The following is a 27,044-nucleotide window of genomic DNA, read 5'->3' on the forward strand; positions in this document are numbered from 1 at the left end:
TAAATTCAGAACCTGGAAAAATAATGGAGCAAATTATTAAGCATTTAATTTGCAAACACCTAAAAGATAATAAGGTGATGCGTAACAATCAGCATGGATTTATCAAGAACGAATCACATCAAACCAACCCAGTAGCTTTCTTTGACAGGGTAACAAGCCTTGCGGATAAGAGGGAAGTGGTATATGTGTTATATCTTGACTTTAAGTCTTTTGATACTATCATAGATGATTAGGGTTGGAAGAGAACCCAGGAGGTCATCTAGTCCAACCCCCTGCTCAAACCAGGATCAAACCCATGGCGGAGGGGCCAAGCAATGCCCCTCTGCCATGTACATTGGTCAAAGTGGACAGTCTCTACATAAAAGAATAAATGGACACAAATCAGATGTCAAGAATTATAACATTCATAAACCAGTCGGAGAATACTTCAATCTCTCTGGTCACGCGATTACAGACATGAAAGTTGCGATATTACAACAAAAAAACTTCAAAACCAGACTCCAGCGAGAGACTGTTGAATTGGAATTCATTTGCAAATTGGATACAAATAACTTAGGTTTGAATAGAGACTGGGAGTGGCTAAGTCATTATGCAAGGTAACCTATTTCCCCATGTTTTTTCCTACCCCCCCGCCCCCCCTCAGACGTTCTTGTTAAACCCTGGATTTGTGCTGGAAATGGCCCACCTTGATTATCATACACATTGTAAGGAGAGTGATCACTTTAGATAAGCTATTACCAGCAGGAGAGTGGGGTGGGGGGAGGTATTTTTTCATGCTTTGTGTGTATAAAAAGATCTTCTACATTTTCCACAGTATGCATCCGATGAAGTGAGCTGTAGCTCATGAAAGCTTATGCTCAAATAAATTGGTTAGTCTCTAAGGTGCCACAAGTACTCCTTTTCTTTTTGCGAATACAGACTAACACGGCTGTTACTCTGAAATCTCTCTATCAGTGTTATAGAGGGCAAACAATTTATGCGTTTACCCTGTATAATTTTTATACAGGGTAAAACAGATTTATTTGGGGTTTGGGTATCTGAGTGCTGGAGACAGGAACACTTCTTAAGCTGTTTTCAGTTAAGCCTGCAGCTTGTGGGGTACGTGGTTCAGACTTGGATCTGTGTTTGTAGCAGGCAAGCATGTCTTGCTCAAACCAGGCAACGGACTGAAGTCCCAAGATGGCAGGGAAAACAGGCTCAGAGGTAGTCTAGGCACATCAGGTGGCAGTCCCAAAGGTGTTTTTGTGATCCAACCCGTCACAAGGTCCTCTCATGGATCAGGAATAGGTTAAAAGACAGGAAACAAAGGATAGGAATAAATGGTCAGTTCTCACAATGGAGAGGTAAATAGTGGTGTCTCCCAATGATCTATACTGAGACCAGTCCTGTTCAACATATTCATAAATGATACGAAAAAAGGGGTGAGCAGTGGGGTGGCAAAATTTGCAAATGATACAAAATACTCAAGATAGTTAAGTCCAAAGCTAACTGCAAAGAGTTACAAAGGGATTTCACAAAATTGGTGTTAGGACATAGTTATTCAGGCCTGTCTGTAAAGGCCTATACGCTAAGAATTTAGGTGTATTCTTATCACTTAGCTAGTTCTAGAGGTATAAAAGAGAGAATCAAAATCACTGTCTGCCAGTGTAAGGTCCTTCTCTTACTGTGACAGTCTGAGGCCCTGTGCTTAGGCTAAGGCCTTTGGCTAAGCAACAGAGGCAGCCATAAGTTGGGAAGCGACCGGTCACATCCTCACATTCCAAACTAGTCACATTGAAATAAGGTGGTATTGGGCTGTTAGGCATTATCAGGACAGGATTGTATTCCTATCACCTCCAGAGAAAGGGAATTGCCTAGAAGATGTAAAAGGAAACTTAGTTTGATAGCATCCTGTCTGGCAAGAACTCACTTATCAATAGCTGGGAAGTGAAATCCTCACTTCTGTATTGTTTTGTCATTATAGTTCCCACTTTGCTATTGTTTGTCCATAAAATCTCTGTCTGGTTCTGTGATTGTTCCTGTCTGCTGTATAATTAATTTTGCTGGATGTAAACTAATTAAGGTGGTGGGATATAATTGGTTACATAATCATGTTACAATATGTTAGGATTGGTTAGTTAAATTTCAGGAAAATGATTGGTTAAGGTATAGCTAAGCAGAACTCAAGTTTTACTATATAGTCTGCAGTCAATCAGGAAGTGTGTGGGTGTGTGTGGGGGAAATGGGAACAGGGAATGGGGGTGGGGAAATTGGAATCATGTTTAGCTAAAGGGGGAAATGGGAACAGGGACACAGGTAAGCCTCTGTGGTGTCAGAGCTAGGAAGGGGGACACTAAGGAAGGAAACTGGAATCATGCTTGCTGGAAGTTCACCCCAATAAACATCGAATTGTTTGCACCTTTGGACTTCGGGTATTGTTGCTCTCTGTTCATGCGAGAAGGACCAGGGAAGTAAGTGGGTGAAGAAATAAGCCCCCTAACAACTTGGTGACTGGGCAAGAAAATGTCAGATGAAATTCAGTGCTGATAAGGGCAGAATAATGCATGTTGCGGGGGGAAAAGAAATCCCAACTATACATGGAAAAACAATGGGTCTAAATTAGCTGTTTCACTCAAGAAAGATTTTGGAGTCATTGTGGATGGTTCTCTGAAAAACTCCATTCAATATGCAGCAGCAGTCAAAAAAACTAACAGAAGGTTAGTAACCATTAGGAAAAGGATAGTTAATAAAACAGAAAATACCATAATGCCTCTATACAAATGTCATGCCCACACCTTGAATATGGCATACATTTCTGATCACCCCATCTTAAAAAAAAAAAAGATAATATATATTAGAATTGGAAAAAGTATAGAGAAGGACAACAAAAAAGATGAAGTGTATGGAACAGCTTCCATAGGAGGAGAAATTACAAATGTTGGGACTTATCAGTTTAGAAAAGAGATAACAAAGGGGAGTTATGATAAAAGTCTATAAAATCATGAATGGTGTTGAGAAAGTAAATAGGGAAGTGTTATTTACCTCTTCACATAATTTCATTGTGTGACCCCTGGATCTTGTGTTAATAGGCAGCAGGTTAAGAACAAACAGAAGGAAATACTACTTCACACAACACACAGTTGTGTCACTGGTTATCATGGGATGCTGTCAAGGCCAAAAGTATAACTGGGTTCAAAAATGAACAAAGTTCATAAAGGATAGGTCCATCAATGGCTATTGCCCAAGATGATAAAGGATGCACAGCATGCTCTGTGTCCCTGAACTTCCAGTTGCCAGAAGTTGGGACTGGATGATGGGATGGATCACCTGATAAATTGCCCTGTTCTGTCTATTCCCTCTGAATCATCTGGCACTGGCAGCTGTTGGAAGACAGGATACTGGGCTAGATGGACCATTGGTGTCAGACAGTATGGCCATTTGTATGTTCTAACGAGACAATGCTGGTCAATGATAGGCAGTGGTCTTAGCACACCAGGAGCCTAGCTGTTGTCCATTACAATGGTTTCAGCCTATTTATCTAGAGAAACTTGGCATGCTGTTACTAGATATCATGCCATTAAGATTAAGCCAGTAATTATCTCCTAGAGATTCTTAAAAAACTGCATTTAATTTTGTATTCTTTGAAAACATTGTATTGTATGTAGTAGTGTATGAATTTTGTTATTTTTATGAATAATAGTAATAACTAGCTCTTGTATAGCACTTTTTCATCAGATCACAAAGCCCTTTACAAAGGATGGCAGTATCAGTATCCCTATTTTAGAAATGGGGAAATTGAGGCATACAGAGATAAGTGACATGCGTAAGGTCACTTAGGCCTAGTCTATGGTACAGAGTTAGGTCCACACAATGCAGCTTACATCGACACTAAAATTTTGCTCCCACGAACATAACTCACCCACTATGCCGAATTAATAATTCTACCTCCATGAGAGGCATAGAGTTTAAGTTAATGTAGTTAATTACTTACTTTGACTTTAGTGGCCTCCAGAAGGTGTCCCACAGTGCTGCACCTTGACTGCTCTCTGGTCACCATTTTGAATTCCACTACCAAGCGGCCAGGTATACAGGTACACACTCTTCCCATTTAAAGCCCTGTGAATTTTTGAAATTCCATTTCCTGGTTGCCTGGCTTGGAGAGCTCACCCAGCAACTCTTGAGCACACCTAATAACTGCCCAGTTGACCATGCTGGCTACATGCGGCAGATGCTCTCCTGCCTGGAGCATACAGGAGGTGATGGATCTCCTGGGTCTGTGCAGGTACAGCTCCAATCCAGCTGTAGAAACATCAACATCTATGAGCAGATTACTTGGGGCATGGAGAAGGGCCACAAGAGGGACCAGCAGCAGTGCCACTTGAAGGCCAAGGAGCTGCAGCAGGCATATCAGAAGGCAAAGAAGTCTAACAATCGCTCTGGTGCAAAGCCACAGACCTGCCGCTCTTAAAAAGAACTGCATGCCTTCCTCAGCGGAGACCGGTCCCCTCCCAAGAGCTCTGTGGATACTTCAGGGGAGCACAAGTCACAGGCCCCCACCATGAACAGTGCGGAGCAGGAGGTGGAAGAGGAGGAGTATGGGGGACAGGCAACCAGGTATCCAGTGGTGCAGCTAGCTAGGACCTGTTTTTGAGTCCTGGGCAGTCCAGGTAGTCCTGCACGGGTGAGCCTGATACAGTAGAAAGAACCTCTGGTAAGTATGCAGTTTGCTTTGAAATTGTAGGGATGGAACCTTCAAAGTAGCAGGACACATTTGTTGATTTAATTTTTTTTACTTATGCTAGAAGAGGTAGTGAAACTACCAACAGAGGTAGAGTTGCTATCTGCTTTTCATTCCCCTCTAGAGTTAGGCACAGAACAGTTTGTTTAGGTGCACCAAGATGTCCTGTGAATCCTCCGTAGAGGTCCTGAGGAAACTTCCCTGGAGGCAGTTTAAAATCCTCTACCAAAGGTTTCTGGGGAAGGCTGCCTTACTACTTCTGCCACAGTAGGACACTTTCCCATGCCACTGAGTGATTTACTTTAGTGGACACCATTGCAACACACAGACTAGCAGCATATGGCACTGGTCTTCAGTTGGACACCTGCAGGAGCTGTTCCATTTCAGCCTCTGTTACCCTTAGGAGTGAGAGATCAGCTAAAATTACCACCACCTGTGGAAAATGGCCAGTATTCAGTTAAATTGCCCTATACACATATGCTCATGCCTGTGAGCTAGCCCCACCTTATTTTTCCAATTTGCCCCCCCAATCCCCTGGGCTGCACTCACCCTGGCTGGGACTCTCACTGTGCTCTATGAATCCCTAGGAGAAGTGAGAATGTAGCATTTGCAACTTGTGTGGATCAAGGGGCGTGAGTTTAGTATACCAAGTTTCCATTTACCTTGTGAATACACTCTCAATAGTACCTCTGTGTATTGTATCTTTTGCAGCTGGCACACCAGTGGAATGGCTCAGCCAGATAAGGAGGAGAAGGAAGAGGACATGAGATTACATGTTTGAAGAAATCTGGCATTCCTCTACTGCTTTGGATACTGAGGACAGTGATTAGAGGATGACACTTGCAGACAGCATGGCCAGGGATAGAGCAGAACGGAGACGAGAAATGCACAGGAAAAGGAGAGGGACGTGCAGCTGGAGATGCTAGCGCTTCTCAAGCAGCAAACAGATATGCTGCAGACTCTTCTTGACCAGGTTCAACAGTTCTGTGCTCACCTCCCTCTGCAGCCCCTAGAGACCTGCATTCCTCTCCCCCACCCCAACACTCCTCCCTGCATTCTACATGGTGTTCAGGGCTGCTGCACTGTCCCTACCCCTCGACCCTGGAGGAGAGTACAGACAATCACAGATGCACATACACTGACCTGTGAAAGACACAGTTGCTGTATGTATTTGTGAAATGGAAATGACTGTTTCCCCTTCAAAAATTCTTTCCCCTTTATTTAAGTTTTATTCATTTATAAATGTGGCTGTTTGCCTGGGTATGGAATCAGTCTATTTTTGGAAACTTAATTCATCTTTATTAGTTTACAACATATGCTGACTGGGGCTGACATCATTCACAGATAATAGTAATAGGTGATTTTGCAATTTTATATTACTACACACACAGCACTCATTACAAGGTTCATACCGGGGTGGAAAAGAGCAATACCAGGTAGAGCATACCACAGCAATACACATTACTGTGGCTCAATTTCAAATGGTCTTTCAAAGCCTTCCTAAGCCGAATAGCTCTGTGTTGAGCTCTTCTTATAGCCCTGGTATCCAGCTGCTCAAAATCAGCAGACAGCCATTCTACCTCCACCTGGCAGAAACTTTTGCTCTTTTGCTTCACAGATATTATGCAGGACACAGCAGGCAGCTATAGCCAATTGGCATATTTTTTTCACTGAGTCCAATCTCATGAGTAGACAGTACCAGTGACCTTTTAAACGACCAAAGGTCCATTCAACTGTCATTCTACAGCTGTTTAGCCTGTTGCTGAAGTGCTCCTCGGTGCTGTCAATGTGGCTGATGTATGGCTTCATGAGCAGCAGGAGTAAGGGGTAGGCTGGGTCTCCCAGAATCACTACTGGCATTTCAACATCTCCAAATCGTAATCCACCAGTCTGGAAAGAAAGTCCCTGCTTGAAGCTTTCTGAACAGCCCTGTGTTCTTAAAGATGCATGCATCATGCATCTTCCCTGACCAGTCCACACTGATGTTTGTCAAGTGTCCCCGGTGATCCACCAGCACTTGCAATACCATAGAAAATAGCCCTTTCTGTTGATGTACTCTGTGGCAAGGTGGTCTGGTGCCAAAATGGGGATATGCATGCTGTCTATCATCTGACCGCAGTGTGGTAATCCCATTGCTGCAAAACCACCCACTATGTCCAGTTCTTCATAGCAGGAGGCGATGAATGGCCCTGGACATTTGCATCAGAACAACCTCCACAGTGGTTTTCCCAACTTCAAATTAATTCCTGACTGATTGGTAGCCATCGGGTATTGTAAATTTCCACAAAGCAATCACCACTCGCTTCTCCACTGTCAGTGCAGATCTCACTTTGATGTCACTGGAGGGCTGGGATGAGCTCTGCACACAAATCCAGAAATGTGGCCTTGTGCATCTGAAAGTTCTGCTGCCGCTGCTTATCATTCCAAACCTGCGTGACTATAAAATTACTTGTTTCTTGGGCCCAGAACTGGTGCTCCACCATCTGCAGCTGCTCTGCAAAAGCCGCCAACAACTTTGAATGATTTCTTTCTATGTCCCACAGCAATCTAGCTTCCAAGAATCATCATTTTCCCCGCGGCTCCTCTGGCAATTCTGCAAACACTGCAGGATCAGGCACCCTGTGCACACATTGCTCATCACAATAGTGCAGAGCTGTGCAGTATCCAGGCTTCTGACACAGGTGGCAGACAGTGAGAAGGACACGTGGGTTTGTGGAGAATTTTGAAAAGATGAAATTATTGGATGAAGAACACTGCATTATGGGACATTGAATTCATGTTCCCAGTCACCCCAGCGCGACTTGTTTCAGCCCCATCAGGCATTGCAAAACATTCCCAAAACACCCTGTGCTAGTTAGTGGCGAGTTGCACCATGGGATAGCTACCCACGGTGCACTGCTCTCTCCATCAGTGGAAGTGCTGCTAGTGAGGACGTGCACTGTCCACACAAGGAGCATAGTGTGGATGTGCAAAAATGATTTAATTACTGCGGCAGCTGTATGCTGGCATAAATTAAGTTTACATAATTTTGTAGTGTAGTCATGGCCCTAGCAGTCTGGTGGCAAAACCAGGAATGGAACCCAGTTCTGCTCCCTAGACCAGTGTGCCATCCACTAGCCTACACTGTCTTTTGAGTGCCAGCTAAAGAGCATTACCTTTGCCAGTATGATAGGATGACTTTCACCACCTGCCTCTGGAGATCAGGGGTGAAATCTTGGCCCCCATTGAAGTGTATAGCAAAGATTTCATTGACTCCAGTGAAGTGGGGACTGGGCAGATTTCACCCCAAGTGCTTTTGTGTGATGGACCTTAGCTTACATTATTAGTTTTCTGTACAATGGCAAGAGTCAGTCTTTCTCCCTTTGTTTTACCACTTTCCTGTCATGAAAGGCTCAGGTTTAAGAAAAAAACTGCCTGACAATTTTGAATCCGTTCTTCAGCCCTCTTATTTTTTGCCTCCCACTATTGCTTGAACATGGCTGGAAGTCTTTCCCTGTCAGAGTAGCAGAAGAAGACAGAAACTGAAGGAGTATTGGTTTGGGTGAAACTGAGCTGCAATATACAATAGTTTTGTTTAAATGTAAGTAAGATGGGGTCATGGCCATTAGAATTTTCAGATTTGTATCTTACGCCATTGTACTCCAATGTTCTATCAACAAAAATGGATTTTGATGGGCACATACTTGTTCTTTGCTATCCTCTAAGCCTCACCTTCACCCTGTTCACCAGATTTGTTCCTCAACTCTTTGGACCTGATCCAGAGCCCATGGGAATGTTTCCATTGATTTCAACGAGTTTTGGATTATATGCTTAATATTTTGTGTAATCAAAACATTTCAACTTGAATTTTTTGCAGGTATTCAATAAGTTTATTGTCTAAAAAAATATGGGGCCAAATTCACCCCTTATGAAACTCCAGTGAAATGAATAGAGTTGCATTAGGGATGAAGTTGACTCTTTGGATTTTTCAGTGTCTCAGAAATTAAAGTGAAGAAAACCCTGTTAATGTAGGTACATCCTGCCAAAGTCTTCAATTACAGCTACTTAAACTTGTACAAAACGTTTAAATGTTCTTGAGGTTTTAATGAGTTAAATGTCAATGAAAACAAATATTGTATGTCTTAAAAGAAAAGCATCAACCTCTCTGCAAAATCCAAAAATGTAACTTCTCAAAAGGAAGGTAAATCCAGCAGCATCCTTGGAAGATGCATCTGTATAAAGTGTGTAGGTGTGTGTACACATATTCTGTATATTCATTCTGTACATTAGGAGATGATATGTTTTACTACTAATGCATAACAAAGAGTTAAATGCCTACTTTAAGTTGAAAACTCAACCTAATTATGGACTTGCAGCCCTCCATAATAAATATAAATATAAAAACGTAGATACAAGCACATTTCACAATGTGGCTAACAGTTTGATATGCTGGAAACTAACAATGCCTCTGAGTGCTGGAAAAAGGGAAATAGGGTGTGAACTTCCAGGCTAGAATAATTATGTGAAGAGTTTTTACTGAATAATATGAATAATTTTTGTAATGACTTGAGTGAGTTGTGACATAGTCACCATGACGCTTCCTCAAATTTACTGAGCCAAGCCTACAGACTTTGCAAGTGAGCATCTTTCAAAATAAACCCAGAGACTAGGGGAAGAATAGTTTAGTTTGGTAAAGAACATTAAAGGTGTAGAATAGATGTAACTGGCAAAGTTTGTAAAGTGCAGATAATGGAAGTGACTGGCCTGGAAAAGATGCAATAAAAAGTTGTGGTTTTTTTCCAAACCTGTATCTTCTGTACTTTTGCAGGGGGTTCTCCATTATCACTTTGATTCCCCCCCCCCCCCACGATAAATTGTCAAGCCTGCTTGACAGGAATAAGGTGAGAATACTGAATTCTTTGAAATACAGTATTCATTCAGGAAACCATCTCAGAAATATATGGTACTGTCAGTACTATACCAAACATTTGTTATGACAGTTTCTCCAGTACAGCATTCCTGTGCAGACAACTGTCACCGTTTGGCGTTAGTGAATTTCTACAAGTGAAATACTCTACATATCATGCTCACTTACCAAGCTGCCCAGACTAAGGATGAGCAGATGATAAATACTGAAATGCCCAGACATGCATTTCATTAAAGGAGTGTGAAATGGACTGCTGTACATTTTGTCTCAGTAGAAGACCAGATAAACATCAGTTGGAATTTTAGTGCATTTTATTCTTGTAATTAAATTTTCTTGTATCTGTATATCTTACTACATGTTGTGGTGTTTTAGGAAAGATCAACTCACCACATCCAAATGTAATTAAAATTAGAATAAAGTTGGAATATCATATCAGGCAGCTGTTATGTGGATGCTGTATACTTTGCCTAGCAAAACTTTTGGAATCTACGTTTTTCAGAACGGTTTTTTTGTGTGTTTTTTTTTTAAAGAGGTTTTTCTTTAAAAGGTTTGTGTAATAGGTTCATATCTTTCTTTTGGCCTGAATCCTAACTCCCATTGACTTGAAGGAGACTATCTGTGAGAAGAAGCTGGATTTGGCTCTTCACAGATATGATTAAGTTAAGGTATATAAAAGTAACCTCATATTCATTGTATTGCCTGTGTTGCTCCTGCCATGTCAGTGATTTAAGGCTTCCTGCTTTCTTAATCTTGTAAATGAGGAATGTTGCTAATCCCTGAAGGTTACATGTACCACCATGTCCTGTTTGTCTAGCTCATAGCTAGACTGGAAATAACAGCACATAGAGGCCAATTTTTGCATGCTTCAACACCCAAATGGAGATTTAGTTATTCATTGTTCAAACAATTGCAACAGCATTTTTTGCATGTGTTCAAAGTGTATCGTACTCTGTACCTGTTTATAGCACATATTATTTTTCTCCTTCAAAATATAAATAATCACATAGGAAAGTTTATTTTAGGAAACGAGTAAAATGTGTGTATAGATGCAAATAATATGGAGGAATGCAATTTTTTATATGTATTTTAAAGCAGGTGACACAAAGAGGATTGACTTTGGGTATGTCTACACTACGAAATTAGGTCGAATTTATAGAAGTCAGTTTTTTAGAAATAGTTTTTATATAGTCGATTGTGTGTGTCCCCAAACAAAATGCTCTAAGTGCATTAAGTGCATTAACTTGGCAGAGTGCTTCCACAGTACCGAGGCTAGCGTCTACTTCTGGAGTGTTGTACTGTGGGTAGCTATCCCACAGTTCCCGCAGTCTCCACCGCCCATTGGAATTCTGGGTTGAGATCCCAATGCCTGATGGGGCAAAAAACATTGTCGCGGGTGGTTCTGGGTATATGTCGTCAGGCCGTCCCTCCCGCACTCCCTCCATGAAAGCAACGGCAGACAATCATTTTGCGCCTTTTTTCCTGAGTTACCTGTGCAGACGCCATACCACGGCAAGCATGGAGCCCGCTCAGCTCACTGTCACCCTATGTCTCCTGGGTGCTGGCAGATGCGGTACTGCATTGCTACACAGCAGCAGCAACCCATTGCCTTGTGGCAGCAGACGGTGCAATAGGCCTGAAAACTATCATCATAGTGTCCAAGGTGCTCCTGGCCACCTTGGTAAGGTCGGTCAGGCGCTCCTGGGCAGACATGGGCGCAAGAACTAAATTAGGAGTGACTCGACCAGGTCATACTCTTTAGTCCTGCCGGCAGTCCTATTGTACCATCTTATAGCGAGCAGCCAGGAGATGTGGATGGCTAGCAGTCCTACTGCACCGTCTGCTGCCAGCCAAAGATGTAAAAGATAGATGGAGTGGATCAAAACAAGAAATAGACCAGATTTATTTTGTATTCATTTACTTCCCCTCTCCCTCCCTCCGTGAAATCAATGGCCGACAGTCATTTTGGTGAGGTCTGTCCTTGAAAAGTTTAATGGAGATTCAATCCTGTCTGAAATACCGGGGGGAGGGATAGCTCAGTGGGTTCAATCCTTGAGGGGGCCATTCTGTGTGACAGTTGTTTTTCTTTCTCCTTGATGTAAAGCCACCCCCTTTGTTGATTTTAATTCCCTGTAAGCCAACCCTGTAAGCCATGTCATCAGTTGCCCCTCCCTCCGTCAGAACAATAGCAGACAATCATTCCACGCCTTTTTTCCCATGCAGATGCCTTACCACGGCAAGCATGGAGCCCGCTCAGATCACTTTGGCAATTAGGAGCACATTGAACACCACACGCATTATCCAGCAGTATATGCAGCACCAGAACCTGGCAAAGCAAAACCGGGTGAGTAGGCGACGTCAGTGCAGTGACGAGAGTGATGAGGACATGGACACAGACTTCTCTCAAAGCACGGGCCTTGGCAACGTGGGCATCATGGTGCTAATGGGGCAGGTTCATGCAGTGGAATGCAGATTCTGGGCCCGGGAAACAAGCACAGACTGGTGGGACCACATAGTGTTGCAGGTCTGGGACGATTCCCAGTGGCTGCGAAACTTTCATGGAACTTTGTGACTTTCTTTCCCCTGCCCTGAGGCACAAGAGTACCAAGATGAGAGCAGTCCTCACAGCTGAGAAACGAGTGGGAAGCTTGCAATGCCAGACAGCTACGGGTCAGTTGGGAATCAATTTGGAGTGGGCAAATGTACTGTGGGGGCTGCTGTGATGCAAGTAGCCAACGCAATCAAAGATCTGCTGATATCAAGGGTAGTGACCCTGGGAAATATGCAGGTCATAGTGGATGTCTTTGCTGCAATGGGATTCCCTAACTGTAGCGGGGCCATAGACAGAACCCATATCCCTGTCTTGGCACCGGAGCACCAAGCCGGTGAGTACATAAACCGTAAGGGGTACTTTTCAATAGTGCTGCAGGCACTGGTGGATCACAAGGGACAATGATTCCCAACTACGTGCTGCTGGCCTGGAGTGGTAAAGTGTCCTACCATGGTGGACGGAATAAGGCTGTCCTCCCCAGAAACCTTTTGCAAAGGCTTTGGGAGTACATCCAGGAAAGCCGCGAATGCCAAGGCAAATTAATCATTAAATACGCTTGCTTTTAAACCACGTATAGTATTTTAAAAGGTACACTCACCAGAGGTCCCTTCTCTGCCTGGCGAGTCCGGGAGGCAGCCTTGGGTGGGTTTGGGGGGTACTGTCTCCAGGTCCAGGGTGAGAAACAGTTCCTGGCTGTCGGGAAAACTGTTTTCTCCGCTTGCTTGCTGTGAGCTATCTTCCTCGTCCCCAAAACCTGCTTCCATGTTGCCTCCATCTCCATTAATGGAGTCAAACAACACGGTTGGGGTAGTGGTGGCTGAACCTCCTAAAATGGCATGCAGCTCATCATAGAAGCAGCATGTTTGGGGCTCTGACCCGGAACGGCTGTTTGCCTCTCTGGTTTTCTGATCGGCTTGCCTCAGCCCCTTAAGTTTCACACGGCACTGCTTCGGGTCCCTGTTATGGCCTCTGTCCTTCATGCCCTGGGAGATTTTGACAAATGTTTTGAAATTTCGAAAACTGGAACAGAGTTCTGATAGCACGGATTCCTCTCTCCATACAGCGATCAGATCCCGTACCTCCCGTTCGGTCCATGCTGGAGCTCTTTTGCAATTCTGGGACTCCATCATGGTCACCTCTGCTGATGAGCTGTGCACTCACCTGCAGCTTGCCACGCTGGCCAAACAGGAAATGAAATTCAAAAGTTAGCGGGCCTTTTCCTGTGTACCTGACCTGTGCATCTGAGTTGAGAGTGCTGTCCAGAGCGGTCACAATGGAGCACTCTGGGATAGCTCCCGGAGGCCAGTACTGTCTAATTGCGTCCACAGTATCCCAAATTTGACCCAGCAAGGCCGATTTCAGCGCTAATCCCCTTGTCGGGGGTGGAGTAAGGAAATCGATTTTAAGTGCCCTTAAAGTTGAAAAAAAGGGCTTCATCGTGTGGACGGGTGCAGGGTTAAATCGATTTAACACTGCTAAATTCGACCTCAACTCCTAGCGTAGACGAGGGCTTTGTTACCTATCTCAGACTTACTATGCCTTGTTCATATCTAAAACTGGTTTAGGCTATTTATCAATTCAAGGGCCATATTATCTCCTTGGTATTCATGAATGGACTTAGATTTGTTGGGTCAGGCTGGGCAGATGTGTGTTTGGGGAGAATGTCTCCTCTTGTGATGCTGGTTCCCCCAGCCTCTGTGCTTGTACCCTCCTCATGGAGTGGAGTAGGGAATTGCTAAACCAATGACATGACTTTGGGAGGAAAGGGAGGCCCAAGGAGCAGTGTGTGGGAAAGGCCCCTCCTTCCACAGGACTGGAATTTCCTTCTTTGCAGATCCTAGATTAAACAGGGTTGAGAGGTCTCTCCTCCTGACTGTACCCACACTCCTCCCCCGACAGGACAATCTGAATGAAATTCAGTGAGGTTCACTTTGCGGTTTCCTGGCCACTCTGATGGAGAAATACCCCTGGGAGTAGTCAGAGTGTTATTCAATTCAGTGAGGAAAATCTTAGCCTGGAGATTGACAGAGGGTAAAGTGTCTGCCAGTGTGTGAGGAAGGCATATTGTAAGAACTACTGGAATGCAAATAATAAATGACAGATTGTGCCAGTCACAGTGTAAAGAGTCCTATTCTGTTTTCTTGCCAAAACTCTTTCATCTTGTGGTTTTCTCATGTGATCTGCACTAAAAGTAGGTCTTAGGGAATCTTGATAACATTGCAGGGTTGTTAGGCTTCATGAGTTAATTTTTCTAAAGTGCCTTGGGATCCATGACAGGAAGAAGATCTAGAAGTGCATAGTATTTGCTGTGAACAACTCCAGTTGCTTTTCCATACCACCAGTGCAACCTGTAATAATGCATGGTAACTATACAGATAATAACTAACCTGATATTTAACGCAGTTTGTATCATAGTCTTCATGCATTGAAGTTGGGGCCAGATTCTGATCCCTGCACACAATGTGAATAAATGAGCTGTGTGTCAGACTTCTGGAGACCGGCTGTACGGAGTCCTTTCTGTCCAACCAGACTGAGGTGTGAGAATCCACATACATTGAACCCTTTCTGTGGGTCTGTCCCTGTTCTGACCTCAAAAGGCTTGTTGCTGATGGAGCCCTGTGGATCACAGTTTCATTGCCTACAGGGGCTAGGTTTTTCCTTTGGGTGGGTTGTCTGCATCTTGCCCCTACCTATATAGCACAACCATATGAATTCTGCTGCTGCTTTGGGGAAAGAAGGGCACAGGATCTGGCTATAAATATGAGGCTTTTCCTGTGTACCCATTCGTGGAGCCATCCTCATATTTAGAAAAAGTACTTCCCGCTTGTTAGTGCTCATGTAATCCCTACACTTGGCATGACATGGCTCAAATTGATTCCCTTCCCAAGAGCAGAATCATAAACTCTAATGTGGAGGGACATTGCTTACTGTGTGGATGGGGCGGGGGGCAAGATTTTTTCCTTGGTTGACTCAGTCTGTCCTAGGAATAAATTTCATGGAGCCATAAGGTCCATGTAGAAAGATTCTCTGGGTTTCTCTTGGAAATGGGGCTCCACCATGGATAACAAAGAGGTCCATGGGGTGACTATTTCCTAACACCGTCAAATGGTTCTGAAGACTAAGGGGAGAGCCTCCCACAGAAGTAATGCGCAGATGAGCCCTCAACCCCATCAGCTGTTTGAAGCAGGAGCTCCCAAAGCTGCCTTCTCTGTGGAATTAGGCTGAAAGCCCCCCTACTCCAAATAAAATTTTCTGTCAGATTAAACAGTCACTTAGCTGGGTACCTCTTAAACCAAAGGGTATGGAAGAGATTACTCCAGCACAAGGGCTAGGAGAAATGTAGATAGAATATCCAGTGGAGGGAGTTGAGGTAATACTTCTGGCTCTCTGAGGCCTGGATCCCTTCATTTGACACTGCTTCTGCTCTCTTTCAGAGACCACTCCTTCTCTCTCTCATTCCCTGCCCTGAATCAGACCTTTGGTGGCAGGGATGGGCTTCTCTCCTGTTCTTGCCATTTTCAACTCTTTCCTTCTTACCCTTTCTCTTTTGTACAGCACTGCACCTGACTCTTTCTCTCCTCTTCCTCCCTCTCCCATGTTGTCATCTACAGTCTACCAAAGTCCTCCCCATCAGCCTTTCCCGCTTCCTCTCTTTTCAGTCTTCTGCACTCACCCTCAGTAACCTCGGCTTCCATGTTGATGACCCACTTTTAGTTGCATGTTTCCTCACCCATCTCTTCATTCAACCTGCCACCCTGGTTCAACTCTCCCACTCACCAAAAGGGCTGTTCCCTTGACTTGGTCTTCACCAAGCACTGCTGTGTTTCATCTCTCTGTTACTGAGTTACCCCTCTCCAGCCATCACCTAGTGCCTCTCAGCATCCTCCATTGTCACCCTCCACAAATGCCATGTCACCCTGCCTTTCTGCACCTTCCAGACAGACTTCTTGTCTGCTCTCAGCCCTCTTCTTCCCACTGTCTCTTCCATTTCTTGCATTGATATGATTGTTGATTCTCTCCGCACTTCTCTCCTCCACCCTTGACTCTTTGCCCCTCTCTCAACGCTGGGTTGGCTCTGCCAACCTCTATCCCTGGCTCACAATCAACATCCACTTTCTCCACTCTGGTTCTCTAGGTGAGGACCATCTCTGGCAGAAATCCCATGACCAGGCTGGCTTCCTCCATTAGAACCTTGTTCTCTCCTTCATTTCTGCAGTCTTACTAGATAAACAACTCTACCTTTCCAGTTTAAGTGAATCCCATTTTCCCAATCCCAGCCACCATTTTGCTATCTTGACTCACTCCTCAAACCCTCTTTCCTCCTGCCACTGCTTCTCTCTCTTGAAAGAAATGAGAGATCCTGTACAGAGAAAATTGACCAAATACGATATGATCTTCCCCCTCCCCTTGGCTCACTGTCTTTTCCCCTCCTACAAGACTCTCTCCTCCTTTCCATCTCACAGATGCAGAAGTTTCTCATCTGTTCCTCTCCTCTAATCCCTCCATTTGCCCCAAGAGACCCCATTCTATCCCATCTCCTGATCGCCGATGTTCCGACTCTGATCCCCTCCCTTACTCTTTTCTTTAACCTTTTACTCTCTTCTGGCTCTTCCTTTCCTATAGTCTCTCTCATCTTAAAAACCCAGCCTTGAACCGCACTTGCCTCTCCAATGACTGCCCCATCTCTCTTTCATCTCTAAGCTCCTGGAATGCACTGGCTACAATGGCTGTCTGGAATTCCTCTCCTCCAATTTCATCCTAGACTTTCTCCAGTCTAGCTTCTACTCTGTTCACTCCACTGAAACTACCCTTGACAAGTCTCTATTGACCTCTTCCTACCCAGAACCAGTACTCCATCCCCATCCTGCTTAATCAACAGCTGCCTTTGATGACGTTGACCATGGTCTTTTTGTAATCTTGTCCGCTCATGGCTTCTGTAACTGTCCTGGTTCTTCTGCCTCTCTAATTGCTCTTTCAGCATGTCCTTTGGGGGATCTGCCTCATCCTCCTCCTTTTTTCTGTGGGGGATTCCACAGAGATCTGGCCATGATCCCCTTCTCTTATCCCTCTACACACCTGATCTCTGGGTAATCTCATCTGCAAACACAAATTCAACTCCCAGTACTATGCTGATGACTCATGGACCTACTTCTTTATTCCAGATCTATCTTCTTTTGTCCAAACTAAAATTTTAATCTGTCTGACATATCATGGCTGTCTAGCTGTCAGCTCAAGCTCAACATGCCTAACTCAGAGCTCTTAATCATTCCCTCCAAACCTTTCTGCTACCTTCTTACTCACTGTGAACACCACCACCATTGTCCTGTCACTCAGGCTTGTAACCTAGATGTTTTCACATTTATTTTAAAAAAAACTTAATCTCAGAAATCAAACATGTCCCCAATTTGTTTTATTTTTGAAATAAAAAGTGACTACAAAAAGCTGCTACAGAGGGGGACATCTGTACTAGTGCTAATGTCAGGGTAAATTGTCCATAGCAGAAAAGGATGAGCAAAGATGAACTGGCCCTTCTAACTATGAGAAGTAATTAAAAATGTTTCCTCAAGAACGTTATCTGCCCAAAACCTACATGTTTTAGTGCATATAAAATCTTACTAAAATAACAAAGCATAGAACACAATAAAAATATTGTTTAAGAACACATTACTAGTCTTAAATGTTTGTTTCTAAACCTTTAAAAAATGTGTTATTTGCTTGTAATAGGACTTAATATGTTAAATTGAAATTGGAATATTAATTTATAATTTTACATCTACCCCAAGACCACTTATAACACCCATCATCTTGCTGTTCTACTGACAGAAAGGCCCAAGCTGAGCACCCATCTGCCAAATAGGTTGGTCATCCATTTTATTTACAAACTGTTCTACACAGCTTTTCTCCATCGTATTTGAGCACCTCATGCATATTAAATCTGTCCTCACAACATGCCTGTGCGGTAGGGGAGTATTATAGTCCCATTTTACAGATGGGGAACTGTGGCACAGACAGGTATATGTGATTCACCCAAAGCCATACAGGAATTTTATGTCTTAACCACAAGACCATCTATCTGCTAAGCTCCTCTCCTGTATTATATGCCTATGCTGTCATGTATGGCCTAATGCACTACTCCTAAAATACCTTGCATTTAAAAAGAAAAAAATCCCAGCTAACAAGATTCATGACAAACACAAACAATCACACATTTTTCTTCCTTGTTCATCTTGATTTATCCAAGTGAGCTGTAGCTCACGAAAGCTCATGCTCAAATAAATTGGTTAGTCTCTAAGGTGCCACAAGTACTCCTTTTCTTTTTGCGAATACAGACTAACACGGCTGTTCCTCTGAAACCTTAATTTAGAGTCAACTCTTGCTCATCCTGTTCTCACTAGTCATCCCACTGACTTGACTTGAGACAAGTGATCAGGACTGGGGCATTAGAGCTTGTCTTTGCACAAAATGTGAATGGATTCATAAAGTAGATTAATGTAAGCCAGGTTTAAATCTATAGAAGAGATTCCACACATAAGTTTACATCAGTTTAACTAAATCTATTTAAAAACTGATTTTAGTTAAATCTGTACAGCTGTGTGTGTAGACTGGGCCCAAGACTGTTAGCTTCTCTGGACAGGACAATTACTTCTGTGACTATACAGCGAGAAGCACACCTGTATGGCTTCAGAAAGTTTGATAGTCCTTAAAAGCAGCTCAAAGAAAAATAAAAACAGGATGAAAGGAAAGCTTAAAAAACCAAAGACTACAAAGGCCCTTCATTTTTGTAATTTTGCTATCTATTAGATGTAATGTTACAATTATGTTTTGCTGAGACCTAAGTATCACTTTCTGTCACATGTATAGAAAAATAACTTTTGAACAATGTTAGAATAGTCGAATGTATAAAAGTATTGATAATTTAACTGTTGGCTTTGGCTGGCATGCTATAAAACCATTCTTTAAATTCAAATTCAGTAACCATTGAAGTACTGAAATGCCTCTAAATGCAGTCATTCTGGATGTTTTAGTCTAAAAATATAACAAGGATATATAAAGAAAGGGTTCTTGAAAAGAAACAGTTCTTGAGACAATAGAATTTATAAAGACAACACAGGATGTATGGTTTCGTCTAAAATATTAATGCACATTGATGTACGTGTATAGGGATTTTGTTTGGTGCTATGACTGACAATAGAATAGTCTCTCTTAGTGCTCTGGCCAATACACATTCTGCTAGATTGTGAAATAAGTCACAAAACAAATCTTTAAATGTTTCATCCTGTAACTGAGGACATTTAACTTCCTTGTTGGTATGCTTTAAAAAAATAGATTTGTTATTTTAATCTTTCCTAGTTTGAGGGCAATACAACTTGAACCTAGATTTTTTTTGGCATCTTGTAAAGTAAACCGGCACTTAGGATAGTGTGACTATATTGATGTCTATATTACATATATTCCTATTCTGTTTTAGGTTTGTCCCCATTTATGTTAGAGGCCGTCATCTGTATTAGGGTAAGAGAACTCAATACAAGCCAATGTAAAAATTGCATTTAAATAACACAACGCTGTTTTTTTAAAATGAATCATTTTTAAGACAGTGTCAGATCTCTCTAAATATAGTCTACAGCAAAAGAAAAATGGAGACTGGGGTGGGGACCCAAAACGCAGTTACATTTTTGAACACTTACTTTTTTCTGGGAAAGGCTATGGTGAAGAATGATGTTACCCCAGCAATATATTGAACACATTTGAATAATTTCAGGGGCCTGGTTCTGTACTCGTTCCCTCATGCTGGTACAGCTGAGAGCTGACTTGGGCCTATGGTTTAACTTACCCCACCATTTATCTCACTCCTGAGTTAGGCTGGGATATTTCCATGTGATCCTGCTCCCCACGTACACAAGGTTGGAACTGTGCACAGATGCAGACAGAACTGAAGGAAGGAATGGCTGTGGCTATGGTAACAGTACCTGATATTTTGGCACAAAAGTCAATGAATCAGAGATCAGGCTCTCCTGAAATACTCCACACAACTAAGTACCCACCAAGCTTCCTCTGGCCAACTCTTGCGTTTAGTCCCCTTCTGGTTTGCTGAGGGGATATTGCCTTCAATGGTTTCTCAAACAGTGAGGGAGTAATAAATTCACACTAATAATAGTAATCCTCTTTCATAACAGGCTTGGTTCCTGAGCCAGAGCTACTGCTCTCACTTTTCCCCAACCTTTTAATACTACAAGCTCTTTAGCACTTGCTATCTCTACAACAGCTTGTCTTAGTCTTTTAATAGTTTAGTGGGGGAGGAAGAGGAGGCAGGGTTAGAATGCTAGTGCGATCCTCGGTGCCACTGAATAGTGCATATAGCTGATTTTCTCACTCATCGTTGTTGCTATTCTCTTGGTCCTCATTCTCTTGGTGGCCAGCACCCTAGAGATAATCATCAGAACAGCAGCAATGAAAATTTAATTTCAGGATCAATGTACTTAATTTAAAAAACAGCCAAAGCTGTTATCTTTGTCTTCTCTCTCTCTAGTCTGTTAGGGATCTGTACTGACTCTGGAATCACTGAGCTAATTTGCCAGAAAAGATGTACAGTGCAAGATAAAAATCCCTGCTCTGGGCTCACAGAGAACATGGACAGGTTTGTGTTGATCGTTTGCTTTGAGCTATAAATCATCACGCAAGTTTCAAAGCAGACTCAGAAAGAATAGCCATGAAAATCAAAAGTCTCTAGGCCACAATCAAAAATGAAAACAAGATTTTTTATTAGTAGTACTTTTTAACACCTCCACCCCTGTTCTCTACCAGCAGACACCCCATCTCTCTCCTTCCTACTTCCTTCCTCTGGATCAGCTGTTCAGTTTCTATTAGAAAGGAAATAGTCAGTCAGAAGCTATTAGCTCTTGTTTGAATTTTTCAGTGTAAAATTAAACCAAAGCAGCTGATTGAGCAATGGGGAAGCACTGGCTGAATCTCTGATTTAAGAGGGGAAGGAAGAAGATAAACTAATATTGGAGTGTGGGGTGGGGGAGAATATCCTAGACCACAAATCTTAAATTAGCTAGAAACGCCACTGACATTGTTGCCCTTTCTGCACAAAACTACTCAAAATGCTTTAAAATAAAACAGTGGTAAGTTTCTTGAGTTTTTGTAAGATCTTAAGTTGTATTTTTGTTTGGTTTTTTATTTTTCCTTTCTCCCAATTTAGCACTATGTGGATTAACAGAACAGTCACACAAAAAGAAGCTTGAGTTACAAACAAACAAGGAATTGTTTAAGCTAAACAGGTACTGTAGGCCAAATGGTGAAGGCATAGACTAGGAATCCATTGGGTTATCCTTGATCAGGATCAAATCCTGCCAACTACATGGCACCTTTGGCAGTTCCATTTCTGCTTATTGATAATGCCTAGACAGGTAACAAGTTATATTTGTATCCACAGCTAGTGTCTGCAAAATATGCTTCTATTTCTGTTACCGTGTCCTTTTCTCTCAACCTGTTTGTTGTATCTTGTCACTAAGACTGTAAGCTCTCTCAGGTAGGGCTGTTTTAATATGTGGTTGTACAGTGTCTTTATATTGGGACCCTGATCCCTCATTGGGGCCTCTAGGAGATACTGTAATGCAAATTTTCAATCCTCACTGAAGAGTTGGTTACATAAATAGTCTGAACTCCCTAATGTGATAACCAGTAGGTGCTGTGTGGTTACTAAAACATGGTACTGCCATAGCAATATTTAGAGGTATCTATTTAACTCTGAACTTAGATTCAAGCACCTTTCAATTATACTGAGAAGTGACTTGTTTAATAATGATGACTTAACCTCTGAACATTTTGAGGGTAACTTTGGAAAAGCTCTCCTAAAGTTTGGTTACTTACCCAAATCCAGTTAGATCGCTGAAGTTTGTTCTGCTCCTTTTCTGCATCCAATGCTCCAATTATATCCTTCTCTCCTTTCCCCAATAACTCATTCCTGAGCTTGCTCAGTCCCTTCAAACCACCTGAGTACAAATCACCATTCTGGCTAATTTTTCTGAGCTAGACTGACTGCGCCTGATTCTGATCCCGTAAGTAAGGAGTAGCTCTGTGGAAATCAAAGGAGTTGCAATGGTAAAGTATCCATGTAAATAAAAATATGAATCAGGCTCAGTAACACTGCTAGCTGTCCTCCTTTCCTGCTTCAGTTTGCTTTTCTTTTATTCTATCTTTATATTTAGGTTTCTGTCCAAGACAATTGGATCCTTCAAAAATATTCAGTATGGTGGCTGAGGTTCAGGTTAGTTCTTATTAACTGCAAATTGGTTTCCCTATCCCTCTACTGCTTAGAGCAGCAACGCCGTATGTCCCATGTAAACATTAAATCCTAAACAGTTTCACTAATTAGAGTTATAAAGAGGTGATAAATTGAGGGTGCTTCTTATTCATGGGCTAATAACTGTATAATGGGCCTAGGTTCTTGTCCAATATGAATCAACCTGAACTCTGTTGGCTTTTTCCAGAATATGTGGTCTTCTTCTCCCAGGACTTTAGGCCTGGGCCTGTCAACTTTCCAGGCAAAACTAAATTTCAGAGGAAGTAGAAAGTATGGTGTCCTGTGTGCTAACTGGTCCAATTACTGGTGGTTCAGTAGACTTGGGACAAACAAAATTACATAAAATAATTCAACTCTGTCATAGAGGCCATGGAACTAACTTTAAAAGGTATTTAGGCACCTAAAGATGCGGAGAGGCACCTAGTGGGATTTTCAAAATCATGCAAGTGTCTGGGAGTTAGGAGTCTAGGAGCTTTTTAAAATCCAAAGGGTGCCTCACTGCATCTTTAGGTGCCTAAATAGCTTTGAAAAATCTGGCCTCATGTGCCTTCTTGAGCCACAGGTTCCTACCTTGCCTCCAGATCTGTTCTGTAGTGTCCATCAGGCTGGCCCAGTAGCTGTCTGGGAGAAAGTTGATGACAAACGGGGGAAAAAATGGTAATCAAGCCAGTTTCCTCTGAGACAAGTACTAATTTTGTTTTCTCTGTGTCCTAAAATTCAAGGATCCATGTGAGCTTCAAGTGAATGAGAGGATAATGCCGTTCATGAAAACTACACTAGTCCTTCTTTATCTTTTCTATTTCACTTGGATCCTCTATTCAAAAGTCTTATTGGTATTTTGGATGAGCCTGTGCATGTCTCTTGGATGAAATTTCACACTTACGAAAATTAATGTATCATCAAAATTTGGACCAAAAATATGAGTGTCATTCTGTGCATAGCTCTTAAACTGATGGCTTAGCAGCCATTTTTAAAGAATGCCTGAACAGTTTAAAAATCCATTCTATGTGCTGTTTATATGCTAATAATTAGCAGTAAGCTGTTCATCTGTCAATACATTTGTTATTTCATGCTTGCAAAAGAATGGCATGGTATTTAACACATGTTTACTAATGTCTCATTAATCTACCCATTGTAAAGTTAAATATTCACTTTTGACTGATCTCATTTGCAGGGTGGCTGTTGCTGCACTGGTTGTTGTGACAAGATACCATCTGATTTCTTGGAAAGATTCAGGATCTCCATCTAGATCTGTGAGTGAACTTTTATAGTCTGTAGGATATTACTTTTTAATAAGTACACTGGGGAAAGAAAACTAGCTGCTTACAATATAAATAAATTGCTGCTTAGTGCTGTTTCTGTGATTTTTCTGTTTTTAGTGGCTAGGAACTGTCTTCATTTTCAGAGCACTGGACAAGGGACCAATTGACAATCCATAGTTAAATTGCTGGTTGGGGAGGGAAGAAAGCCAGCTCTTTCCCCAACCAACTTGATAGCTTTCTTATTTTTAATTCCCATTCCAAGGTGATGTTCCTGCGGAGATGCCACTTAGGGAGAAGTTTTATTTGGCTTCCTGTGACTTACAACAAAGACTTAAGAGATTTTGAAATGATCCTTGAAACTAGCTGGCTGCTTCCTGAAAGCAAGCAATAAATTTTCTTAATCACAATCAACATTTTTCTTACTTGACACACAAAACCTAGCTGTAGATTAAAAAAATATATTTGTTTTGGAATATGGCCCTACCTTTATAGTTTTTCTTAAGATTTAGCCTTTTGAAATTCCATGGCTGTATAATTAGTATATGAGCATAATCAAAACTAGATTCCCGATTAAGACAGGAGCATTATTACCATCATAAATAAATGAGTGAAGTCAAAAGCAGCTTGTTAAGATAAAGAATGTCGCAGTACACAGAATAAAGAATGTTCATTTATTTGAACTGTTTCTCCATGAATTAAACAAACACTCTGGGCCAAATTCCAAGGTCCTTAGTCAATTTTTACTCTGCCTCACTCAAGCAAACTCTTTTTGACTCCTCTTACATAATGTCTCCAAGAAAGACCTGCTTGTTTGGGTTTTTTGATTTTTGCACTGTGGCAATTTCAATGTGATTTACTAATGAGTACTGAATATTACCGAGGGCCATAGAATGCAAGAAACAGTATATTTTTCTTTCTCCTTGGCCATACTACATACTTACAGTTTCTGGAACAATGACAAAGTAACAAAACAAAATATTTTTGTTCGTATAGTATATACATATAATTTTGCCATAAAATATGTTTGGGTCAAGTTTAAATGTCAGCATAAGCAGATGCTCTTAGCAGCTGTTGTGATTTTATTGATCTCGTAGTTTAGCTCTCTTGTTGTACATGGTATTTACATGCATAGATATTAATGGGAATTACCTGAGCAAATTCTCCAGGCATCAATGGCGTGCTAGTGGACATGAAGCAGCTCATTTGGGTTGTGCCTGAGCTCCGGTCTACACTACAAAATTATGTCAGTATAACTACATCTCTCAGGGTCTGGAAAAATCCACACCCTTGAACGACAGTTATACCAACCTAACTCCTAGTGTGGACAACAGGATGTCGATGGGAGGGCTTCTCCTGTTGAAACAGCTACTGCCCCTTGTGGAGGTGGAGTTCCTCCGCTGATGGGAGAAGCTCTCCTGTCAGTGTAGGTAGTGTCTTCACTAAGTGCTACAGCAGTGCAGCTGCACTGGTACAGCTATGCCACTGCAGCACTTTTAGTGTAGATAAGCCCTAAGGTTGCCCAAAGGAACACCACTTGTACAGCTAAGTTGCTTTATTTTGACTGCATGAACAGCACTGGAGGACATAGGAGGCATTCAGAACAGGAAGTTGCAGGAGGAACAATGTCAGTGTATATGAACTGATGATATAAACACAAGCTATGCTAGCATGTTGTGTTACAGGTGTGAGGATTGTCACCTGTCTCAGTTTATTTGGTAAACTGTTGTCCATTGGCAGTTTAGATGACTAGTGGTTTAAGTGATTGTAAGCAAGTTCTTCATACAGGTTCTGTTTACACCAGTGGTCACCAACCGGTCGATTGATCCTGGAGCCTCTGCCAGTCAATTGCAATCTCTGGCCACTAAAAGTCCGGCGGTGCAACGGGGCTCAGGCAGGCTGCCTGCCTGCCTTCCTTGGCCCCATGCTGCTCCCAGAAGCAGCTGGCTGCTGCACATCTCTGCGGGCCCTGGGGAACGAGGGGGAGGCAGCGGCTCTGCACGCTTCCTCTGCCTCCAGCACCATCCCCGCAGCTCCCATTGGCCAGAAACTGGCCAATGGGAGCTGCGGGGGTGGCGCTTGCGGGTGTGGGCGGTGCACAGAGACCTGTTGCTTCCCCCATGGGCTGCAGCGATGTGTCAGCAGCCAGCCGCTTCTGAGAGTGGCATGAGGCCAGGGCAGGCAGGCAGCCTGCTTGAGCCCCACTGTGCCACCGACTGGGAGCCACCTGTGGTAAGCACCTCTCAGACGGAGCCTGCACCTTGCACCCCTTCCTGCACCCCAACCTCCTGCCCAGCCCGGAGCCTCCTTGTTGGATCATATTAAAGAAGTTCTATATTAAAATCACAAATGAGTTTGATTCCCCATAGTTTAAATTCCAGGGTATTACTAATTAAGAGGTCTCTTGGTTTTTGGTACTGTTTCTCTCCCTCTGTGTGAAACTTGGAAGCTGCTAATTGTGTTAGTACATTCTAAGACAGAGTCTGTTCTCAAAGCAATTCTTTGTAACAACTACTCACACAGAGAGAGACTCAAAGCAATGCTCGGTAACAACAGAAACAGTACCCAGAGACTCCCCGCCCTTTTGTTGTATTCATCTTGCTTTGTTAACAATTGTGAGTAAAATAGAGATAGAGGATGTATGTGGATGGATGCTTGGTGTGGATAATAACTGAATGATCAGGGAGGTGCCAGTATCCATCGGCTGAAGAAGGTGTCAAGTGGAAATAACCAGAGGACCCCTGGAGGGCAGACTGGAATCCACCCAACAGCCTCAAGAATGGGAGAACCAAAGAACAAGATAACATCTGGCAGCATGGAGCCGTCAGGAATGTGCCATCTGCTGATTGATTCAGCAACAGCATGATGAAGCAATTCCTATAGACTGGCATAGGAAGAAATTCCTATAAAAATGGACTCTAGAAAGTGAGAACTTTGGGGTCTGATTCTGCAAACCAACTTCCAGGAGCACCAGATGAGCATCTGACAAGGCCCTGCTCCCTCCTCATGTCCAGGCCACCTGGCCAGTGGCTTGGCATGAGCAACTCTAAGGCTGGTAACTATGGTAACAACCTTGCAGAACGTGTGTGTGTGTATAAATATGAAATTGAATGTATAGCTATAACTAACTGCTTACTAGGATTCTTCCTGTATTCACAATAAATGTGGCATTTTGCCTTTTCCCCTTAAATAAGATCCTGCTGGTTTCTATTTTATTGGTGTAACATTTTGATGGAGAATTGCGAAAGGGGGAATACTGGTAAAAAACCTCAGTTATTGTAAATATGGGTGTGCACACCGCCAGCTCT

General features: G+C 42.7%; 1 long non-coding RNA gene across 2 annotated transcripts in view; it reads left to right on the forward strand.

Moving 5' to 3' along the window:
• Positions 1-27,044, forward strand: part of LOC142070963 (uncharacterized) — a 136,648-nt gene that overhangs the window by 63,295 nt on the left and 46,309 nt on the right. Inside the window, exon 2 of one of the 2 annotated variants that reach the window (XR_012666906.1) lies at positions 23,652-23,730. This is a non-coding gene — a long non-coding RNA (uncharacterized LOC142070963). Of the gene's footprint in view, positions 1-5,428; positions 10,059-23,651; positions 23,731-27,044 lie in introns of those variants that run through there. The other variant, XR_012666907.1, reaches the window with a different exon arrangement.

Source organism: Caretta caretta, chromosome 2, assembly GCF_965140235.1.
Source record: "Caretta caretta isolate rCarCar2 chromosome 2, rCarCar1.hap1, whole genome shotgun sequence".
In the NCBI taxonomy this organism is placed as follows: domain Eukaryota; kingdom Metazoa; phylum Chordata; order Testudines; family Cheloniidae; genus Caretta; species Caretta caretta.